The sequence below is a fragment of the Oncorhynchus keta genome, unplaced genomic scaffold, assembly GCF_023373465.1.
Source record: "Oncorhynchus keta strain PuntledgeMale-10-30-2019 unplaced genomic scaffold, Oket_V2 Un_contig_20263_pilon_pilon, whole genome shotgun sequence".
NCBI lineage: Eukaryota > Metazoa > Chordata > Actinopteri > Salmoniformes > Salmonidae > Oncorhynchus > Oncorhynchus keta.
The window spans coordinates 28,114-51,943 of record NW_026281912.1 but is presented as its reverse complement, the minus strand read 5'-3'; the positions used below and the strand labels follow the sequence as shown (position 1 = coordinate 51,943).

The window sequence follows — 23,830 nt, the reverse complement described above, 5'->3', positions numbered from 1 at the left end:
GAGATAGGTAACCTAGAGGTTAGAGAGGGAAATAGGTAACCCTAGAGGTTAGAGAGGTAACCTAGAGGTTAGAGAGATAGGTAACCTAGAGGTTAGAGAGGGAGATATAACCTAGAGGTTAGAGTAACCTAGAGGAGATATATAACCTAGAGGTTAGAGAGGGAATATATAACCTAGAGGTTAGAGAGGGAAATATGTAACCTAGAGGTTAGAGAGGGAAATATATAACCTAGAGGTTAGAGAGGGAGGAGGTTAGAGTGGGAGATATAAACCTAGAGGTTAGGTTAGAGGTTAGAGTGGGAGATAGGTAACCTAGAGGTTAGAGAGGTAACCTAGAGGTTAGAGTGGGAGATAGGTAACCTAGAGGTTAGAGAGGTAACCTAGAGGTTAGAGAGGGAGATATATAACCTAGAGGTTAGAGAGGGAGATAGGTAGTAACCTAGAGGTTAGAGTGGTAACCTAGAGGTTAGAGAGGTAAACTAGAGGTTAGGTGGGAGAAACTAGAGGTTAGAGTGGGAGATAGGTAACCTAGAGGTTAGAGAGGTAACCTAGAGGTTAGAGGAGAGGAGATAGGTAACCTAGAGGTTAGAGAATAGTAACCTAGAGGTTAGAGAGGGAGATAGGTAACCTAGAGGTTAACCTGAGGGAAATAAACCTAGAGGTTAGAGTGGGAGATAGGTAACCTAGAGGTTAGAGTGGGAGATAGGTAACCTAGAGGTTAGAGAGGGAGATAGGTAACCTAGAGGTTAGAGAGGGAGATAGGTAACCTAAAGGTTAGAGAGGGAGATAGGTAACCTAGAGGTTAGAGAGGTAACCTAGAGGTTAGAGTGGGAGATTGGTAACCTAGAGGTTAGAGTGGGAGATAGGTAACCTAGAGGTTAGAGTGGGAGATAGGTAACCTAGAGGTTAGAGTGGGAGATAGGTAACCTAGAGGTTAGAGAGGGAAATATGTAACCTAGAGGTTAGAGAGGGAAATAGGTAACCTAGAGGTTAGAGAGGGAAATATATAACCTAGAGGTTAGAGTGGGAAATATATAACCTAGAGGTTAGAGAGGGAAATATGTAACCTAGAGGTTAGAGAGGGAGATAGGTAACCTAGAGGTTAGAGGGGAGATAGGTAACCTAGAGGTTAGAGAGGTAAACCTAGAGGTTAGAGAGGGAAATATGTAACCTAGAGGTTAGAGAGGTAACCTAGAGGTTAGAGGGAAATATAAACCTAGAGGTTAGAGAGGTAACCTAGAGGTTAGAGAGGGAGATAGGTAACCTAGAGGTTAGAGAGGTAACCTAGAGGTTAGAGAGGGAGATAGTAACCTAGAGGTTAGAGAGGTAACCTAGAGGTTATATATAACCTAGAGGTTAGAGAGGGAGATAGGTAACCTAGAGGTTAGAGTGGTAACCTAGAGGTTAGAGAGGTAACCTAGAGGTTAGAGTGGGAGATAGGTAACCTAGAGGTTAGAGAGGGAGATAGGTAACCTAGAGGTTAGAGAGATAGTAACCTAGAGGTTAGAGTAGGAGATAGGTAACCTAGAGGTTAGAGAGGGAGATAGGTAACCTAGAGGTTAGAGAGGGAGATAGGTAACCTAGAGGTTAGAGTGGTAACCTAGAGGTTAGAGAGGGAGATAGGTAACCTAGAGGTTAGAGAGGGAAATATGTAACCTAGAGGTTAGAGAGGGAAATAGGTAACCTAGAGGTTAGAGGGGAGAGGTTAGAGAGGTAACCTAGAGGTTAGAGTGGGAGATAGGTAACCTAGAGGTTAGAGAGGAGATAACCTAGAGGTTAGAGAGGGAGATAGGTAACCTAGAGGTTAGAGAGGTAACCTAGAGGTTAGAGAGGGAGATATATAACCTAGAGGTTAGAGAGGGAGATAGGTAAACCTAGAGGTTAGAGTGGGTAACCTAGAGGTTAGAGAGGTAACCTAGAGGTTAGAGTGGGAGATAGGTAACCTAGAGGTTAGAGAGGTAACCTAGAGGTTAGAGTAGGAGATAGGTAACCTAGAGGTTAGAGAGGTAACCTAGAGGTTAGAGTAGGAGATAGGTAACCTAGAGGTTAAGAGAGGGAAATAGGTAACCTAGAGGTTAGAGAGGTAACCTAGAGGTTAGAGTGGGAGATAGGTAACCTAGAGGTTAGAGAGGGAGATATATAACCTAGAGGTTAGAGTGGGAAATATATAACCTAGAGGTTAGAGAGGGAAATATGTAACCTAGAGGTTAGAGAGGGAAATATGTAACCTAGAGGTTAGAGAGGGAAATATATAACCTAGAGGTTAGAGAGGGAGATATATAACCTAGAGGTTAGAGAGGTAACCTAGAGGTTAGAGTGGGAGATAGGTAACCTAGAGGTTAGAGAGGTAACCTAGAGGTTAGAGTGGGAGATAGGTAACCTAGAGGTTAGAGAGGAAATAGGTAACCTAGAGGTTAGAGAGGGAGATATATAACCTAGAGGTTAGAGAGGGAGATAGGTAGTAACCTAGAGGTTAGAGTGGTAACCTAGAGGTTAGAGAGGTAAACTAGAGGTTAGAGTGGGAGATAGGTAACCTAGAGGTTAGAGAGGTAACCTAGAGGTTAGAGTAGGAGATAGGTAACCTAGAGGTTAGAGAACCTAGAGGTTAGAGTAGGAGATAGGTAACCTAGAGGTTAAGAACCTAGAGGTTAGAGGGGAAATAGGTAACCTAGAGGTTAGAGAGGTAACCTAGAGGTTAGAGTGGGAGATAGGTAACCTAGAGGTTAGAGAGGGAGATAGGTAACCTAGAGGTTAGAGAGGGAGATAGGTAACCTAGAGGTTAGAGAGGGAGATAGGTAACCTAGAGGTTAGAGAGGGAACCTAGAGGTTAGAGGGGGAGATTGGTAACCTAGAGGTTAGAGTGGGAGATAGGTAACCTAGAGGTTAGAGTGGGAGATAGGTAACCTAGAGGTTAGAGTGGGAGATAGGTAACCTAGAGGTTAGAGAGGGAAATATGTAACCTAGAGGTTAGAGAGGGAAATAGGTAACCTAGAGGTTAGAGAGGGAAATATATAACCTAGAGGTTAGAGTGGGAAATATATAACCTAGAGGTTAGAGAGGGAAATATGTAACCTAGAGGCTAGAGAGGGAAATAGGTAACCTAGAGGTTAGAGAGGGAAATAGGTAACCTAGAGGTTAGAGAGGGAGATAACCTAGAGGTTATAGAGGAAATATGTAACCTAGAGGTTAGAGAGGTAACCTAGAGGTTAGAGAGGGAAATATATAACCTAGAGGTTAGAGAGGTAACCTAGAGGTTAGAGAGGGAGATATATAACCTAGAGGTTAGAGAGGTAACCTAGAGGTTAGAGAACCTAGAGGTTAGAGGTAACCTAGAGGTTAGAGAGGGAGATATATAACCTAGAGGTTAGAGAGGGAGATAGGTAACCTAGAGGTTAGAGAGGTAACCTAGAGGTTAGAGAGGTAAACTAGAGGTTAGAGTGGGAGATAGGTAACCTAGAGGTTAGAGAGGGAGATAGGTAACCTAGAGGTTAGAGAGGTTAGGTAACCTAGAGGTTAGAGTAGGAGATAGGTAACCTAGAGGTTAGAGGAGATAGGTAACCTAGAGGTTAGAGAGGGAGATAGAGGTAACCTAGAGGTTAGAGGGGAGAGTGGTAACCTAGAGGTTAGAGAGGGAGATATATAACCTAGAGGTTAGAGAGGGAGATAGGTAACCTAGAGGTTAGAGTGGGAGATAGGTAACCTAGAGGTTAGAGAGGGAGATAGGTAACCTAGAGGTTAGAGTGGGAGATAGGTAACCTAGAGGTTAGAGTGGGAGATAGGTAACCTAGAGGTTAGAGTGGGAGATAGGTAACCTAGAGGTTAGAGAGGGAAATATGTAACCTAGAGGTTAGAGAGGGAAATAGGTAACCTAGAGGTTAGAGAGGGAAATATATAACCTAGAGGTTAGAGTGGGAAATATATAACCTAGAGGTTAGAGAGGGAAATATGTAACCTAGAGGTTAGAGAGGGAGATAGGTAACCTAAAGGTTAGAGAGGGAGATAGGTAACCTAGAGGTTAGAGAGGTAACCTAGAGGTTAGAGTGGGAGATTGGTAACCTAGAGGTTAGAGTGGGAGATAGGTAACCTAGAGGTTAGAGTGGGAGATAGGTAACCTAGAGGTTAGAGTGGGAGATAGGTAACCTAGAGGTTAGAGAGGGAAATATGTAACCTAGAGGTTAGAGAGGGAAATAGGTAACCTAGAGGTTAGAGAGGGAAATATATAACCTAGAGGTTAGAGTGGGAAATATATAACCTAGAGGTTAGAGAGGGAAATATGTAACCTAGAGGCTAGAGAGGGAAATAGGTAACCTAGAGGTTAGAGAGGGAAATAGGTAACCTAGAGGTTAGAGAGGTAACCTAGAGGTTATAGAGGGAAATATGTAACCTAGAGGTTAGAGAGGTAACCTAGAGGTTATAGAGGGAAATATATAACCTAGAGATTAGAGAGGTAACCTAGAGGTTAGAGAGGTAACCTAGAGGTTAGAGTGGGAGATAGGTAACCTAGAGGTTAGAGAGGTAACCTAGAGGTTAGAGTAGGAGATAGGTAACCTAGAGGTTAGAGAGGGAGATAGGTAACCTAAAGGTTAGAGAGGGAGATAGGTAACCTAGAGGTTAGAGAGGTAACCTAGAGGTTAGAGTGGGAGATTGGTAACCTAGAGGTTAGAGTGGGAGATAGGTAACCTAGAGGTTAGAGTGGGAGATAGGTAACCTAAAGGTTAGAGAGGGAGATAGGTAACCTAGAGGTTAGAGAGGTAACCTAGAGGTTAGAGTGGGAGATTGGTAACCTAGAGGTTAGAGAGGGAGATAGGTAACCTAAAGGTTAGAGAGGGAGATAGGTAACCTAGAGGTTAGAGAGGTAACCTAGAGGTTAGAGTGGGAGATTGGTAACCTAGAGGTTAGAGTGGGAGATAGGTAACCTAGAGGTTAGAGTGGGAGATAGGTAACCTAGAGGTTAGAGTGGGAGATAGGTAACCTAGAGGTTAGAGAGGGAAATATGTAACCTAGAGGTTAGAGAGGGAAATAGGTAACCTAGAGGTTAGAGAGGGAAATATATAACCTAGAGGTTAGAGTGGGAAATATATAACCTAGAGGTTAGAGAGGGAAATATGTAACCTAGAGGGGAAATAGGTAACCTAGAGGTTAGGAAATAGGTAACCTAGAGGTTAGAGAGGGAACCTAGAGGTTAGGTAACCTAGAGGTTAGAGAGGTAACCTAGAGGTTATAGAGGGAAATATATAACCTAGAGGTTAGAGAGGTAACCTAGAGGTTAGAGAGGGAGATATATAACCTAGAGGTTAGAGAGGTAACCTAGAGGTTAGAGAGGTAACCTAGAGGTTAGAGAGGTAACCTAGAGGTTAGAGAGGGAGATATATAACCTAGAGGTTAGAGAGGGAGATAGGTAACCTAGAGGTTAGAGTGGTAACCTAGAGGTTAGAGAGGTAAACTAGAGGTTAGAGTGGGAGATAGGTAACCTAGAGGTTAGAGAGGGAGATAGGTAACCTAGAGGTTAGAGAGGTAACCTAGAAGTTAGAGTAGGAGATAGGTAACCTAGAGGTTAGAGAGGGAGATAGGTAACCTAGAGGTTAGAGAGGGAGATAGGTAACCTAGAGGTTAGAGTGGTAACCTAGAGGTTAGAGAGGGAGATATATAACCTAGAGGTTAGAGGTAACCTAGGGAGATAGGTAACCTAGAGGTTAGAGAGGTAACCTAGAGGTTAGAGTGGGAGATAAACCTAGAGGTTAGAGAGGGAGAGAGGTAACCTAGAGGTTAGAGAGGGAAATAGGTAACCTAGAGGTTAGAGAGGTAACCTAGAGGTTAGAGTAGGAGATAGGTAACCTAGAGGTTAGAGAGGGAGATAGGTAACCTAGGGGTTAGAGAGGTAACCTAGAGGTTAGAGTGGGAGATAGGTAACCTAGAGGTTAGAGAGGGAGATAGGTAACCTAGGGGTTAGAGAGGTAACCTAGAGGTTAGAGTGGGAGATAGGTAACCTAGAGGTTAGAGAGGGAAATATGTAACCTAGAGGTTAGAGTAGGAGATAGGTAACCTAGAGGTTAGAGAGGTAACCTAGAGGTTAGAGTAGGAGAGAGGTAACCTAGAGGTTAGAGTAGGAGATAGGTAACCTAGAGGTTAAGAGAGGGAAATAGGTAACCTAGAGGTTAGAGAGGGGAAATAGTAACCTAGAGGTTAGAGTGGGAGATAAACCTAGAGGTTAGAGAGGGAGATAGGTAACCTAGAGGTTAGAGAGGGAGATAGGTAACCTAAAGGTTAGAGAGGGAGATAGGTAACCTAGAGGTTAGAGAGGTAACCTAGAGGTTAGAGTGGGAGATTGGTAACCTAGAGGTTAGAGTGGGAGATAGGTAACCTAGAGGTTAGAGAGGGAAATATGTAACCTAGAGGTTAGAGAGGGAAATAGGTAACCTAGAGGTTAGAGAGGGAGATAGGTAACCTAGAGGTTAGAGTGGTAACCTAGAGGTTAGAGAGGGAGATATATAACCTAGAGGTTAGAGAGGGAGATAGGTAACCTAGAGGTTAGAGTGGTAACCTAGAGGTTAGAGAGGTAAACTAGAGGTTAGAGTGGGAGATAGGTAACCTAGAGGTTAGAGAGGGAGATAGGTAACCTAGAGGTTAGAGAGGTAACCTAGAGGTTAGAGTAGGAGATAGGTAACCTAGAGGTTAGAGAGGGAGATAGGTAACCTAGGGGTTAGAGAGGTAACCTAGAGGTTAGAGTGGGAGATAGGTAACCTAGAGGTTAGAGAGGGAAATATGTAACCTAGAGGTTAGAGAGGGAAATAGGTAACCTAGAGGTTAGAGAGGGAGATATATAACCTAGAGGTTAGAGTGGGAAATATATAACCTAGAGGTTAGAGAGGGAAATATGTAACCTAGAGGTTAGAGAGGGAAATATGTAACCTAGAGGTTAGAGAGGTAACCTAGAGGTTAGAGTGGGAGATAGGTAACCTAGAGGTTAGAGAGGTAACCTAGAGGTTAGAGTGGGAGATAGGTAACCTAGAGGTTAGAGAGGTAACCTAGAGGTTAGAGAGGGAGATATATAACCTAGAGGTTAGAGAGGGAGATAGGTAGTAACCTAGAGGTTAGAGTGGTAACCTAGAGGTTAGAGAGGTAAACTAGAGGTTAGAGTGGGAGATAGGTAACCTAGAGGTTAGAGAGGTAACCTAGAGGTTAGAGTAGGAGATAGGTAACCTAGAGGTTAGAGAGGTAACCTAGAGGTTAGAGTAGGAGAGAGGTAACCTAGAGGTTAGAGTAGGAGATAGGTAACCTAGAGGTTAAGAGAGGGAAATAGGTAACCTAGAGGTTAGAGAGGTAACCTAGAGGTTAGAGTGGGAGATAGGTAACCTAGAGGTTAGAGAGGGAGATAGGTAACCTAGAGGTTAGAGAGGGAGATAGGTAACCTAAAGGTTAGAGAGGGAGATAGGTAACCTAGAGGTTAGAGAGGTAACCTAGAGGTTAGAGTGGGAGATTGGTAACCTAGAGGTTAGAGTGGGAGATAGGTAACCTAGAGGTTAGAGTGGGAGATAGGTAACCTAGAGGTTAGAGAGGGAAATATGTAACCTAGAGGTTAGAGAGGGAAATAGGTAACCTAGAGGTTAGAGAGGGAGATATATAACCTAGAGGTTAGAGTGGGAAATATATAACCTAGAGGTTAGAGAGGGAAATATGTAACCTAGAGGTTAGAGAGGGAAATATGTAACCTAGAGGCTAGAGAGGTAACCTAGAGGTTAGAGAGGGAAATATATAACCTAGAGGTTAGAGAGGGAAATATGTAACCTAGAGGCTAGAGAGGGAAATAGGTAACCTAGAGGTTAGAGAGGGAAATAGGTAACCTAGAGGTTAGAGAGGTAACCTAGAGGTTATAGAGGGAAATATATAACCTAGAGATTAGAGAGGTAACCTAGAGGTTAGAGAGGGAGATATATAACCTAGAGGTTAGAGAGGTAACCTAGAGGTTAGAGAGGTAACCTAGAGGTTAGAGAGGGAGATATATAACCTAGAGGTTAGAGAGGGAGATAGGTAACCTAGAGGTTAGAGTGGTAACCTAGAGGTTAGAGAGGTAAACTAGAGGTTAGAGTGGGAGATAGGTAACCTAGAGGTTAGAGGGGGAGATAGGTAACCTAGAGGTTAGAGAGGTAACCTAGAAGTTAGAGTAGGAGATAGGTAACCTAGAGGTTAGAGAGGGAGATAGGTAACCTAGAGGTTAGAGAGGGAGATAGGTAACCTAGAGGTTAGAGTGGTAACCTAGAGGTTAGAGAGGGAGATATATAACCTAGAGGTTAGAGAGGGAGATAGGTAACCTAGAGGTTAGAGTGGTAACCTAGAGGTTAGAGAGGTAAACTAGAGGTTAGAGTGGGAGATAGGTAACCTAGAGGTTAGAGAGGGAGATAGGTAACCTAGAGGTTAGAGAGGTAACCTAGAGGTTAGAGTAGGAGATAGGTAACCTAGAGGTTAGAGAGGGAGATAGGTAACCTAGAGGTTAGAGAAGGAGATAGGTAACCTAAAGGTTAGAGAGGGAGATAGGTAACCTAGAGGTTAGAGAGGTAACCTAGAGGTTAGAGTGGGAGATAGGTAACCTAGAGGTTAGAGTGGGAGATAGGTAACCTAGAGGTTAGAGAGGGAAATAGGTAACCTAGAGGTTAGAGAGGGAAATATGTAACCTAGAGGCTAGAGAGGGAAATAGGTAACCTAGAGGTTAGAGAGGTAACCTAGAGGTTATAGAGGGAGATATATAACCTAGAGGTTAGAGAGGGAAATATATAACCTAGAGGCTAGAGAGGGAAATAGGTAACCTAGAGGTTAGAGAGGTAACCTAGAGGTTATAGAGGGAGATATATAACCTAGAGGTTAGAGAGGGAAATATATAACCTAGAGATTAGAGAGGTAACCTAGAGGTTAGAGAGGTAACCTAGAGGTTAGAGAGGGAGATAGGTAACCTAGAGGTTAGAGAGGGAAATATATAACCTAGAGGTTAGAGAGGTAACCTAGAGGTTAGAGTGGGAGATAGGTAACCTAGAGGTTAGAGCGGTAACCTAGAGGTTAGAGAGGTAAACTAGAGGTTAGAGTGGGAGATAGGTAACCTAGAGGTTAGAGCGGTAACCTAGAGGTTAGAGTAGGAGATAGGTAACCTAGAGGTTAGAGAGGGAGATAGGTAACCTAGAGGTTAGAGAGGTAACCTAGGGGTTAGAGAGGGAGATAGGTAACCTAGAGGTTAGAGAGGGAGATAGGTAACCTAGAGGTTAGAGAGGGAGATAGGTAACCTAGAGGTTAGAGAGGTAACCTAGAGGTTAGAGAGGGAGATAGGTAACCTAGAGGTTAGAGAGGGAGATAGGTAACCTAGAGGTTAGAGAGGTAACCTAGAGATTAGAGTTTGAGATAGGTAACCTAGAGGTTAGAGAGGGAGATAGGTAACCTAGGGGTTAGAGAGGTAACCTAGAGGTTAGAGTGGGAGATAGGTAACCTAGAGGTTAGAGAGGGAAATATGTAACCTAGAGGTTAGAGAGGGAAATAGGTAACCTAGAGGTTAGAGAGGGAGATATATAACCTAGAGGTTAGAGTGGGAAATATATAACCTAGAGGTTAGAGAGGGAAATATGTAACCTAGAGGTTAGAGAGGGAAATATGTAACCTAGAGGTTAGAGAGGGAAATATATAACCTAGAGGTTAGAGAGGGAGATATATAACCTAGAGGTTAGAGAGGTAACCTAGAGGTTAGAGTGGGAGATAGGTAACCTAGAGGTTAGAGAGGTAACCTAGAGGTTAGAGTGGGAGATAGGTAACCTAGAGGTTAGAGAGGTAACCTAGAGGTTAGAGAGGGAGATATATAACCTAGAGGTTAGAGAGGGAGATAGGTAGTAACCTAGAGGTTAGAGTGGTAACCTAGAGGTTAGAGAGGTAAACTAGAGGTTAGAGTGGGGTAGATAGGTAACCTAGAGGTTAGAGAGGATAACCTAGAGGTTAGAGTAGGAGATAGGTAACCTAGAGGTTAGAGAGGTAACCTAGAGGTTAGAGTAGGAGATAGGTAACCTAGAGGTTAAGAGAGGGAAATAGGTAACCTAGAGGTTAGAGAGGTAACCTAGAGGTTAGAGTGGGAGATAGGTAACCTAGAGGTTAGAGAGGGAGATAGGTAACCTAGAGGTTAGAGAGGGAGATAGGTAACCTAGAGGTTAGAGAGGGGTAGATTAGGTAACCTAGAGGTTAGAGATTGGTAACCTAGAGGTTAGAGTGGGAGATAGGTAACCTAGAGGTTAGAGTGGGAGATAGGTAACCTAGAGGTTAGAGTGGGAGATAGGTAACCTAGAGGTTAGAGAGGGAAATATGTAACCTAGAGGTTAGAGAGGGAAATAGGTAACCTAGAGGTTAGAGAGGGAAATATATAACCTAGAGGTTAGAGTGGGAAATATATAACCTAGAGGTTAGAGAGGGAAATATGTAACCTAGAGGCTAGAGAGGGAAATAGGTAACCTAGAGGTTAGAGAGGGAAATAGGTAACCTAGAGGTTAGAGAGGTAACCTAGAGGTTATAGAGGGAAATATGTAACCTAGAGGTTAGAGAGGTAACCTAGAGGTTATAGAGGGAAATATATAACCTAGAGATTAGAGAGGTAACCTAGAGGTTAGAGAGGGAGATATATAACCTAGAGGTTAGAGAGGTAACCTAGAGGTTAGAGAGGTAACCTAGAGGTTAGAGAGGGAGATATATAACCTAGAGGTTAGAGAGGGAGATAGGTAACCTAGAGGTTAGAGTGGTAACCTAGAGGTTAGAGAGGTAAACTAGAGGTTAGAGTGGGAGATAGGTAACCTAGAGGTTAGAGAGGGAGATAGGTAACCTAGAGGTTAGAGAGGTAACCTAGAAGTTAGAGTAGGAGATAGGTAACCTAGAGGTTAGAGAGGGAGATAGGTAACCTAGAGGTTAGAGAGGGAGATAGGTAACCTAGAGGTTAGAGTGGTAACCTAGAGGTTAGAGAGGGAGATATATAACCTAGAGGTTAGAGAGGGAGATAGGTAACCTAGAGGTTAGAGTGGTAACCTAGAGGTTAGAGAGGTAAACTAGAGGTTAGAGTGGGAGATAGGTAACCTAGAGGTTAGAGAGGGAGATAGGTAACCTAGAGGTTAGAGAGGTAACCTAGAGGTTAGAGTAGGAGATAGGTAACCTAGAGGTTAGAGAGGGAGATAGGTAACCTAGAGGTTAGAGAGGGAGATAGGTAACCTAGAGGTTAGAGAGGGAGATAGGTAACCTAGAGGTTAGAGAGGTAACCTAGAGGTTAGAGTGGGAGATAGGTAACCTAGAGGTTAGAGTGGGAGATAGGTAACCTAGAGGTTAGAGAGGGAAATAGGTAACCTAGAGGTTAGAGAGGGAAATATGTAACCTAGAGGCTAGAGAGGGAAATAGGTAACCTAGAGGTTAGAGAGGTAACCTAGAGGTTATAGAGGGAGATATATAACCTAGAGGTTAGAGGGAAATATATAACCTAGAGGCTAGAGAGGGAAATAGGTAACCTAGAGGCTAGAGAGGTAACCTAGAGGTTATAGAGGGAGATATATAACCTAGAGGTTAGAGAGGGAAATATATAACCTAGAGATTAGAGAGGTAACCTAGAGGTTATAGAGGGAGATATATAACCTAGAGGTTAGAGGGAAATATATAACCTAGAGGCTAGAGAGGGAAATAGGTAACCTAGAGGTTAGAGCGGTAACCTAGAGGTTAGAGTAGGAGATAGGTAACCTAGAGGTTAGAGAGGGAGATAGGTAACCTAGAGGTTAGAGAGGTAACCTAGGGGTTAGAGAGGGAGATAGGTAACCTAGAGGTTAGAGAGGGAGATAGGTAACCTAGAGGTTAGAGAGGGAGATAGGTAACCTAGAGGTTAGAGAGGTAACCTAGAGGTTAGAGTGGGAGATAGGTAACCTAGAGTTTAGAGAGGGAGATAGGTAACCTAGAGGTTAGAGAGGGAGATAGGTAACCTAGAGGTTAGAGAGGTAACCTAGAGATTAGAGTTTGAGATAGGTAACCTAGAGGTTAGAGAGGGAGATAGGTAACCTAGGGGTTAGAGAGGTAACCTAGAGGTTAGAGTGGGAGATAGGTAACCTAGAGGTTAGAGAGGGAAATATGTAACCTAGAGTTTAGAGAGGGAAATAGGTAACCTAGAGGTTAGAGAGGGAGATATATAACCTAGAGGTTAGAGTGGGAAATATATAACCTAGAGGTTAGAGAGGGAAATATGTAACCTAGAGGTTAGAGAGGGAAATATGTAACCTAGAGGTTAGAGAGGGAAATATATAACCTAGAGGTTAGAGAGGGAGATATATAACCTAGAGGTTAGAGAGGTAACCTAGAGGTTAGAGTGGGAGATAGGTAACCTAGAGGTTAGAGAGGTAACCTAGAGGTTAGAGTGGGAGATAGGTAACCTAGAGGTTAGAGAGGTAACCTAGAGGTTAGAGAGGGAGATATATAACCTAGAGGTTAGAGAGGGAGATAGGTAGTAACCTAGAGGTTAGAGTGGTAACCTAGAGGTTAGAGAGGTAAACTAGAGGTTAGAGTGGGAGATAGGTAACCTAGAGGTTAGAGAGGTAACCTAGAGGTTAGAGTAGGAGATAGGTAACCTAGAGGTTAGAGAGGTAACCTAGAGGTTAGAGTAGGAGATAGGTAACCTAGAGGTTAAGAGAGGGAAATAGGTAACCTAGAGGTTAGAGAGGTAACCTAGAGGTTAGAGTGGGAGATAGGTAACCTAGAGGTTAGAGAGGGAGATAGGTAACCTAGAGGTTAGAGAGGGAGATAGGTAACCTAGAGGTTAGAGGGAGGTAACCTAGAGGTTAGAGAGGGAGATAGGTAACCTAGAGGTTAGAGAGGGAGATAGGTAACCTAAAGGTTAGAGAGGGAGATAGGTAACCTAGAGGTTAGAGAGGTAACCTAGAGGTTAGAGTGGGAGATTGGTAACCTAGAGGTTAGAGTGGGAGATAGGTAACCTAGAGGTTAGAGTGGGAGATAGGTAACCTAGAGGTTAGAGAGGGAAATATGTAACCTAGAGGTTAGAGAGGGAAATAGGTAACCTAGAGGTTAGAGAGGGAAATATATAACCTAGAGGTTAGAGTGGGAAATATATAACCTAGAGGTTAGAGAGGGAAATATGTAACCTAGAGGCTAGAGAGGGAAATAGGTAACCTAGAGGTTAGAGAGGGAAATAGGTAACCTAGAGGTTAGAGAGGTAACCTAGAGGTTATAGAGGGAAATATGTAACCTAGAGGTTAGAGAGGTAACCTAGAGGTTATAGAGGGAAATATATAACCTAGAGATTAGAGAGGTAACCTAGAGGTTAGAGAGGGAGATATATAACCTAGAGGTTAGAGAGGTAACCTAGAGGTTAGAGAGGGAGATATATAACCTAGAGGTTAGAGAGGGAGATAGGTAACCTAGAGGTTAGAGTGGTAACCTAGAGGTTAGAGAGGTAAACTAGAGGTTAGAGTGGGAGATAGGTAACCTAGAGGTTAGAGAGGGAGATAGGTAACCTAGAGGTTAGAGAGGTAACCTAGAAGTTAGAGTAGGAGATAGGTAACCTAGAGGTTAGAGAGGGAGATAGGTAACCTAGAGGTTAGAGAGGGAGATAGGTAACCTAGAGGTTAGAGTGGTAACCTAGAGGTTAGAGAGGGAGATATATAACCTAGAGGTTAGAGAGGGAGATAGGTAACCTAGAGGTTAGAGTGGTAACCTAGAGGTTAGAGAGGTAAACTAGAGGTTAGAGTGGGAGATAGGTAACCTAGAGGTTAGAGAGGGAGATAGGTAACCTAGAGGTTAGAGAGGTAACCTAGAGGTTAGAGTAGGAGATAGGTAACCTAGAGGTTAGAGAGGGAGATAGGTAACCTAGGGGTTAGAGAGGTAACCTAGAGGTTAGAGTGGGATATAGGTAACCTAGAGGTTAGAGAGGGAAATATGTAACCTAGAGTTTAGAGAGGTAAATAGGTAACCTAGAGGTTAGAGAGGGAGATATATAACCTAGAGGTTAGAGTGGGAAATATATAACCTAGAGGTTAGAGAGGGAAATATGTAACCTAGAGGTTAGAGAGGGAAATATTTAACCTAGAGGTTAGAGAGGGAAATATATAACCTAGAGGTTAGAGAGGGAGATATATAACCTAGAGGTTAGAGAGGTAACCTAGAGGTTAGAGTGGGAGATAGGTAACCTAGAGGTTAGAGAGGTAACCTAGAGGTTAGAGTGGGAGATAGGTAACCTAGAGGTTAGAGAGGTAACCTAGAGGTTAGAGAGGGAGATATATAACCTAGAGGTTAGAGAGGGAGATAGGTAGTAACCTAGAGGTTAGAGTGGTAACCTAGAGGTTAGAGAGGTAAACTAGAGGTTAGAGTGGGAGATAGGTAACCTAGAGGTTAGAGAGGTAACCTAGAGGTTAGAGTAGGAGATAGGTAACCTAGAGGTTAGAGAGGTAACCTAGAGGTTAGAGTAGGAGATAGGTAACCTAGAGGTTAAGAGAGGGAAATAGGTAACCTAGAGGTTAGAGAGATAACCTAGAGGTTAGAGTGGGAGATAGGTAACCTAGAGGTTAGAGAGGGAGATAGGTAACCTAGAGGTTAGAGAGGGAGATAGGTAACCTAAAGGTTAGAGAGGGAAATATGTAACCTAGAGGCTAGAGAGGGAAATAGGTAACCTAGAGGTTAGAGAGGGAACCTAGAGGTTATAGAGGGAGATATATAACCTAGAGGTTAGAGGGAAATATATAACCTAGAGGCTAGAGAGGGAAATAGGTAACCTAGAGGCTAGAGAGGTAACCTAGAGGTTATAGAGGGAGATATATAACCTAGAGGTTAGAGAGGGAAATATATAACCTAGAGATTAGAGAGGTAACCTAGAGGTTAGAGAGGTAACCTAGAGGTTAGAGAGGGAAATATGTAACCTAGAGGTTAGAGAGGGAAATATGTAACCTAGAGGCTAGAGAGGTAACCTAGAGATTAGAGGTAACCTAGAGGTTAGAGAGGGAGATATATAACCTAGAGGTTAGAGAGGTAACCTAGAGGTTAGAGAGGTAACCTAGAGGTTAGAGAGGTAGAGGTAACCTAGAGGTTAGAGAGGTAACCTAGAGGTTAGAGAGGGAGATATATAACCTAGAGGTTAGAGAGGGAGATAGGTAACCTAGAGGTTAGAGTGGTAACCTAGAGGTTAGAGAGGTAAACTAGAGGTTAGAGTGTGAGATAGGTAACCTAGAGGTTAGAGAGGGAGATAGGTAACCTAGAGGTTAGAGAGGTAACCTAGAGGTTAGAGTAGGAGATAGGTAACCTAGAGGTTAGAGAGGGAAATATGTAACCTAGAGGCTAGAGAGGGAAATAGGTAACCTAGAGGCTAGAGAGGTAACCTAGAGGTTAGAGAGGGAGATATATAACCTAGAGGTTAGAGAGGTTAACCTAGAGGTTAGAGGGAGATAAACCTAGAGGTTAGAGTAGGAGATAGGTAACCTAGAGGTTAGAGAGGGAGATAGGTAACCTAGAGGTTAGAGAGGTAACCTAGAGGTTAGAGTAGGAGATAGGTAACCTAGAGGTTAGAGAGGGAGATAGGTAACCTAGAGGTTAGAGAAGGAGATAGGTAACCTAAAGGTTAGAGAGGGAGATAGGTAACCTAGAGGTTAGAGAGGTAACCTAGAGGTTAGAGTGGGAGATAGGTAACCTAGAGGTTAGAGTGGGAGATAGGTAACCTAGAGGTTAGAGAGGGAAATAGGTAACCTAGAGGTTAGAGAGGGAAATATGTAACCTAGAGGCTAGAGAGGTAACCTAGAGGTTAGAGAGGGAAATATATAACCTAGAGGTTAGAGAGGGAAATATATAACCTAGAGGTTAGAGGGGAAATATATAACCTAGAGGCTAGAGAGGGAAATAGGTAACCTAGAGGTTAGAGAGGTAAACCTAGAGGTTATAGAGGGAGATATATAACCTAGAGGTTAGAGAGGAAATATATAACCTAGAGATTAGAGAGGTAACCTAGAGGTTAGAGAGGTAACCTAGAGGTTAGAGAGGGAGATAGGTAACCTAGAGGTTAGAGAGGGAAATATATAACCTAGAGGTTAGAGACGTAACCTAGAGGTTAGAGTGGTAACCTAGAGGTTAGAGAGGTAAACTAGAGGTTAGAGTGGGAGATAGGTAACCTAGAGGTTAGAGCGGTAACCTAGAGGTTAGAGAGGTAAACTAGAGGTTAGAGTGGGAGATAGGTAACCTAGAGGTTAGAGCGGTAACCTAGAGGTTAGAGTAGGAGATAGGTAACCTAGAGGTTAGAGAGGGAGATAGGTAACCTAGAGGTTAGAGAGGTAACCTAGGGGTTAGAGAGGGAGATAGGTAACCTAGAGGTTAGAGAGGGAGATAGGTAACCTAGAGGTTAGAGAGGGAGATAGGTAACCTAGAGGTTAGAGAGGTAACCTAGAGGTTAGAGTGGGAGATAGGTAACCTAGAGTTTAGAGAGGGAGATAGGTAACCTAGAGGTTAGAGAGGGAGATAGGTAACCTAGGGGTTAGAGAGGTAACCTAGAGGTTAGAGTGGGAGATAGGTAACCTAGAGGTTAGAGAGGGAAATATGTAACCTAGAGGTTAGAGAGGGAAATAGGTAACCTAGAGGTTAGAGAGGAGATATATAACCTAGAGGTTAGAGTGGGAAATATATAACCTAGAGGTTAGAGAGGGAAATATGTAACCTAGAGGTTAGAGAGGGAAATATGTAACCTAGAGGTTAGAGAGGGAAATATATAACCTAGAGGTTAGAGAGGGAGATATATAACCTAGAGGTTAGAGAGGTAACCTAGAGGTTAGAGTGGGAGATAGGTAACCTAGAGGTTAGAGAGGTAACCTAGAGGTTAGAGTGGGAGATAGGTAACCTAGAGGTTAGAGAGGTAACCTAGAGGTTAGAGTGGGAGATATATAACCTAGACGTTAGAGAGGTAACCTAGAGGTTAGAGTGGGAGATAGGTAACCTAGAGGTTAAGAGAGGGAAATATGTAACCTAGAGGTTAGAGAGGGAGATATATAACCTAGACGTTAGAGAGGTAACCTAGAGGTTAGAGTGGGAGATAGGTAACCTAGAGGTTAGAGAGGGAGATATATAACCTAGAGGTTAGAGAGGGAGACAAGTAGCTAAACGGTTGCTGGTTTATATCCTGAACCCGGAGATGACAAGAGGGGAGGGAACTAGTAACAGGCCTCCATTTTGGCCTTGAGCATGGCACTTCATCTGGTCTGTCTGTCTGTCTGTCTGTCTGTCTGTCTGTCTGTCTGTCTGTCTGTCTGTCTGTCTGTCTGTCTGTCTGTCTGTCTGTCTGTCTGTCTGTCTGTCTGACTGCCTGCCTGTGTTTCCTCCCATACAGACACTGACAACAGTGGTTTTGTCAGTGACTTTGAGCTGCAGGAGCTGTTCAGAGAGGCTAGTTTCTCCATGCCAGGCTACAGAGTCAGAGACATAGTGGAGATCTTCGTAGCAGGAGACACCAACAAGGACGGGAAGATCAGCTTTGAAGAGTTCGTCTCGGTAAGATTTAAAATACACCGAAGTAAAGACGGTGACACATGTAGGCACGCATCCATATACAGACACACTCACACAGACACACTCACACAGACACATTCACACAGACACACTCACACAGACACACTCACACAGACACAGACACACTCACACAGACACATTCACACAGACACACTCACACAGACACACTCACACAGACACATTCACACAAACACACTCACACAAACACACTCACACAGACACACTCACACAGACACACTCACACAGACACACTCACACAGACACACTCACACAGACACGTTCACACAGACACACTCACACAGACACACTCACACAGACACTCTCACAAAGACACATTCACACAAACACACTCACACAGACACACTCACATAGACACATTCACACAGACACATTCACACAGACACTCACACAGACACACTCACACAGACACACTCACACAGACACACTCACACAGACACTCTCACACAGACACACTCACACAGACACATTCACACAGACACACTCACACAGACACACTCACACAGACACACTCACACAGACACTCTCACACAGACACACTCACACAGACACATTCACACAGACACACTCACACAGACACACTCACACAGACACACTCACACAGACACTCTCACACAGACACATTCACACAGACACACTCACACAGACACATTCACACAGACACTCTAACACAGACACTCTAACACAGACACATTCACACAGACACACTCACACAGACACACTCACACATTCACACATACACATTCACACACTCCCACAGACACACTCACACAGACACACTCAGAGACACGGCCTATTCTGTCTTGTAGATCTACCAGGAGCTGAAGAGTAAGGAGCTCAGTGAGACGTTCAAGAAAACCATCGCCAGGAGAGAAGGGATACAATCCTTTGGAGGATTGTCAGGAATCTCCAGCGAGGGAACACAGCACTCCTACTCAGGTAGGTAGAGAGAGAGAGAGAGAGAGAGAGAGAGAGAGAGAGAGAGAGAGAGAGAGAGAGAGAGAGAGAGAGAGAGAGAGAGAGAGAGAGAGAGAGAGAGAGAGAGAGAGAGAGAGAGAGAGAGAGAGAGAGAGGAGGAGAGAGAGAGAGGGGAGAGAGAGAGGAGAGATAGAGGGAGAGAGAGGAGAGTTTTAATGACACATCTATAGACATCTGAGAGCTTTAAGACTAATTCATTCACATGATAGAAGAGACCCAGGGTACTTCCCAAATGGCAGAGAGAATTATGTGTATGTCCTGTTCATGTAAGTGTTTGTGTGTGTGTGTTAGATGAGGAGAAGGTGGCGTTTGTGAACTGGATCAATAAGTCTCTGGCCAAAGATGAAGACTGTAAACACCTTCTACCCATGAACCCTGACGGAGACAGTCTCTTCAAATCAGTAAAAGATGGGATCCTGCTCTGTGTAACGCACACGCACACGCACACACACCCACACACACACACACACACACACACACACACACTGCTATCATATACTCTGTTTTGTCATTGCAGTAAAATGATCAACCTCTCCCAGTCTGACACCATCGATGAGAGAGTCATCAACACCAAGAAACACACCACCTTTACCATGACCGTGAGTTAACACACACACACACACACACACACACACACACACACACACACACACACACACACACACACACACACACACACACACACACACACACACACACAGGAAAAGTTGGATTGTCCCTTATCAAAACTGTAACTCACTCTCTCTCTCCCTTCTCTAGGAGAACCTGATGCTGGCGATAAACTCTGCGTTGTCTATCGGCTGTACCGTGGTCAACATCGACGCCCCTGACCTGATGGCTGGGAAACCCCACCTGGTGCTGGGGCTGCTTTGGCAGATTATCAAGATAGGACTGTTTGCTGACATAGAGATCAGCAGCAATGAAGGTACACACACACACACATTGTCAAACACATACACACATGCACGCATATACAGCCACAAACAAAGAGAGTGCCTAATTTAGTTTCAATGTCATATGAACTTTATGCCCATGTCCAATTATATGACCCCACCTGTGACATCCTGCAACCCTATTGGCTGTTTGTGTGTGTGTGTATATCTGTACCACACTGCAAGCTGATTGGCTTATTGTGTTTATTTGCAGCTCTTATTAACCTGCTGTTTGAGGGGAGGAGTTAGAGCACCTGATGTCATTGTCTCCTGAAGAACTGTTGCTACGCTGGGTAAACCATCACCTAGGCAACGCTGGGGCCCAACCAATCAGCAACTTCAGCCAAGACATCAAGGTAATACACACACACACATTCACTCACGTACAGTCACGCGTGCACACACACTGAAAATATGTTGTTTATGTATTAATGCTGTTATTATACTGTAGGATTCCAGAGCGTATTTCACCCTGTTGGACCAGATCTCACCTAAAGGAGAGGACATAGACGAGATGGCCATCCACATTGATATGACCGGCATCAATGTAAGTGGGTGTGTATTCATATGTGCGTGTTCATGTTTTCATGTGTGTGTGTGTGTTGCCACTTACGTTTGTGTGTGTGTGTGTATAGGAGCATGACGACGAACGCAGGGCAGAGATGATGCTTCGCCAGGCAGCCCGTCTGGACTGCAGACAGTTTGTGTCTCCTATGGATGTGGTGTCTGGCAACAGCAAGCTGAACCTGGCCTTCGTAGCCAACCTCTTCAACACACACCCGGCCCTGAAGAGGACTAACAGCAACAACATAGACACAGCACTCATAGAGGGTGAGCTGCACACACACACACACACACACACACACACACACACACACACACACACACACACACACACACACACACACACACACACACACACACACACACACACACACACACACACACACACACACACACACACACACACACACACACACACACACACGGCCCTGAAGAGGATTAACAGCAACAACATAGACACATCACTTTTAAACGGTGAGCTACACACACACACAAACACACGCACACAAACACTCTTTCCCTCTCTCACAGCACACTGTAAAATGTGTAATGTTGTCCTAACAGGAGAATCCAGAGAGGAGAAAACATTCAGGAACTGGATGAACTCTCTGGGAGTTGCTCCCTATGTCAACCACCTCTACTGGTACAGTAACCACACACGCACACACACACACACACACACACACACACACACACACACACACACACACACACACACACACACACACACACACACACACACACACACACACACACACACACACACAGAGTATGCATGTGTGTGTGTTGATGTTTGCATGTGTTGATTGGTGTGTGTTGATGTTTGCATGTGCTGATTAGTGTGTGTGTGTTGATGTTTGCATGTGTTTGATGTAGGTGTGTGTGTTGATGTTTTGCATGTGTTGATTGGTGTGTGTGTGTTTGATGTTTGCATGTTGATTGTGTGTGTGTTGATGTTTGCATGTGTTGATTGGTGTGTGTGTGATGTTTGATGTTGAATGTTTACATATGTTGATTTGGTGTGTGTGTGTGTGTTGATGTTTGCATGTGTTGATTGGTGTGTGTGTGTGTTGATGTTTGCATATGTTGATTGGTGTGTGTGTGTGTTGATGTTTGCATATGTTGATTGGTGTGTGTGTGTGTGTTTGCAGTGACCTGTGTGATGCGGTGGTGATTCTCCAGTTGTATGAGAAAGTCAACGTCCCTGTAGAGTGGAAAAAGTCAACAGACCTCCATACTCTGCACTGGGCAGTAACATGAAGAAGGTACACACACACACACACACATTTTAAATACTTTATTTGAATCCACCAATCAAATTGACAAAAAAAGGATCCAAAACATTTCAAAGGTCGATGTATGAGTTGCACTACAGAAAGCACCTGCTTCTCCAAACAGCTGCCCATGACAGCTGAAACAGAGAGTACCTAGCCAATTGCTTTGCCCTAGTTTATGTCAGGCTTCTCAGCAAAGGCCTGCTCCACATAGTCCAATGAGCAGCCCACTTCCAAAACGAGCACCTACCCTGGCCTCCCCCACAACAACAATATCCGGCGTATTTGCACACACACACACACATGCACATGCGCGCGCGCACACACACACACACACACACACACACACACACACACACACACACACACACACACACACACAGAGACTCTCTTTTATCAATATATTGTTGATGAAAATACAGAGGATTTCCAGGCATTGTGTTGGTGTGTCTGTGTGTGTAGTTGGAGAACTGTACCTATGCGGTGGAACTGGGTCGGAATAAAGCTCGATTCTCATTGGTGGGAATTGGAGGAGTGAATCTGAATGAGGGAAGTCCCATGCACACACTGGCTCTGGTCTGGCAGCTGATGAGGAGGTATGTATAGTACAAACACACACCTTTCCTTTTCACTTCGACATCTCTCTCACCTCTTACTATCCCTCTATCATCCCCCACCCCCTCAGGTACACTCTCCAGGTGTTGTCTGATCTAGGAGATGGGGAGAAGATTGGAGACCAGATCATAATCAACTGGGTCAACACTCAGCTCAAAGAGGGAGGCAAGGACTCACAGATCAGCAGCTTCAAGGTGGGTGTGTACGTGTGTGAGTGTGCAGTGCACGTTGTGTTCATGTGAACAGCTTTAATGTGTGTGTGTGTGTCCTGCAGGATAAGCTGATCAGTACTAGTCTCCCAGTGATAGACTTGTTAGACACCATCGCCCCCAAATCTATCAAAGAGGAGCTGGTGAAGAGAGGGAGCTCAGCGATGCAGACAAGCTCAACAACGCCAAGTAAATAACCCCTGACCCGTAACCTCTGAACTCTAAATGACCTCGACCCCAACCTCTAACTTCTGAATGACCTCTTTCCCTTCCCTTTTGTCTTCCTGTAGGTACGCTATCACGGTATCCAGGAAGATTGGAGCCCGTGTCTACGCTCTGCCTGATGACCTGGTCGAGGTGAAACCCAAGATGGTTCTGACTGTGTTCGCATGCCTGATGGGGAAGGGCATGAAGAAAGCTGACGGCTGAACACACACACACTCAGACACACTAACATACACTAACAGCCTGTCCCTATTGGCTCCTTACCCTTTACCCTCTTCCTGTCTCCTGCACATCTAGTCTGTGATTAGATCAGTGTATATAATCGGAGAATCAGAGAGCAGCTGATTGTTCATTAAACATTTATTTCATACTGATAGAAACCGAGCAGTTATGTGCCTAGTGTGCTCAAGGAGGCACTGATGGATCATTTTAATATCTCTAAATATGTTAATGTATTAATTCATTCTGCGTAAAATAAACAACAGAATAGTAGTAGTGGAGGGGACGTGAACCCTTTGGTTTCAATCACAAACACACACACGCACACATACACACACCTTACAGAATTAACAGTACAGACCTGTAAATGTTGTGCAATTCTCTTGACTTAGTCAACTCAGTCCACCCGAAGATAACAGACTGACATTTTGTTCATGCAAATTGTGTGTGTGTGGGAGGGGTGGTGCATTTTTGAATACTCAATCATAAAGATGTATAATAAAACCCATTTAAGAAACACATGTTTTTGACACCCTTCATCCGGGACTGAGATAAATGGAAACATAGGAAACAAAGGAGACCTGTGTGTTGGACTGAGGTCAGTTAGCCTTGTGTGATTTGATGCGTGGTCCCAACTTTCATCTCAGTAACAATGCTGGGATGTGACTTAGTCCATTTATTTCAGTTACATCTTCCCATCTTGCCTCACTCCCACATTTCAACTGGCAGTGATAATTACTGTACCACAGAGATACAGCTTTTTTGGGCTGAGCCTCAGAGGTGGAAACACAAACGGCAACATTTTGGAGCCTAACACTGGTGCTCAGCCTGATAATGGAAATAAACCACACGAGACCTACAAGCTATTTGAATATATACACAAGAGACCTACAAGCTATTTGAATAAATACACAAGAGCTCTTAGAATATGAAGTACCAGTCAAAAGTTTGGACACACCTACTCATTCAAGGGTTTTTCTTTATTTAGCCTATTTTCTACATTGTAGAATAGTGAAGACGTCAAAACTATGAAATAACACATAAGCAAATATCTAGTAACCAAGAAGGTGTTAAACATAGCAAAGTACATGTTGTATTTTAGATTCTTCAAATTAGCCAGCGTTTCTTTGCCTGGATGACAGCTTTGCACACTCTTGGCATTCTCTCAAACAGCTTCACCTGGAATACTTTTCCAACAGTATTGAAAGAGTTCCCACATATGATGAGCAGTTTTTTGGCTGCTTTTCCTTCACTCTGAAGTCCA

At 43.9% G+C, this 23,830-nt stretch overlaps 2 long non-coding RNA genes and 1 pseudogene across 8 annotated transcripts; 2 read left to right on the top strand and 1 right to left on the bottom strand.

The window, feature by feature from the left end:
* The first annotated feature begins 3,972 nt into the window (after window positions 1-3,972).
* Window positions 3,973-14,898, top strand: LOC127920686 (uncharacterized). Of its 6 annotated transcripts, none has more exons than XR_008107006.1 (4): window positions 3,973-4,458; window positions 6,936-8,807; window positions 11,514-12,267; window positions 14,142-14,490. It is a non-coding gene; the product is annotated as an uncharacterized LOC127920686 (long non-coding RNA). The 6 variants fall into 6 exon arrangements; XR_008107004.1 differs by lacking the exons at window positions 11,514-12,267; window positions 14,142-14,490 and adding exons at window positions 10,284-10,691; window positions 13,346-13,451 and having other exon boundaries at window positions 6,936-7,547; XR_008107007.1 differs by lacking the exon at window positions 14,142-14,490 and adding an exon at window positions 12,324-12,450.
* LOC127920687 (uncharacterized) lies at window positions 4,495-13,354 on the bottom strand. Of its 2 annotated transcripts, none has more exons than XR_008107010.1 (4): window positions 12,868-13,354; window positions 12,046-12,789; window positions 10,278-11,189; window positions 4,495-4,708 (listed from the first exon to the last, which is right to left on the bottom strand). It is a non-coding gene; the product is annotated as an uncharacterized LOC127920687 (long non-coding RNA). The 2 variants fall into 2 exon arrangements; XR_008107009.1 differs by lacking the exons at window positions 4,495-4,708; window positions 10,278-11,189 and adding exons at window positions 4,721-5,112; window positions 7,786-8,481.
* A 2,435-nt stretch (window positions 14,899-17,333) lies between the features above and the next one.
* On the top strand, window positions 17,334-23,085 carry LOC118381598 (plastin-1-like; annotated as a pseudogene).
* Window positions 23,086-23,830: the final 745 nt, after the last annotated feature.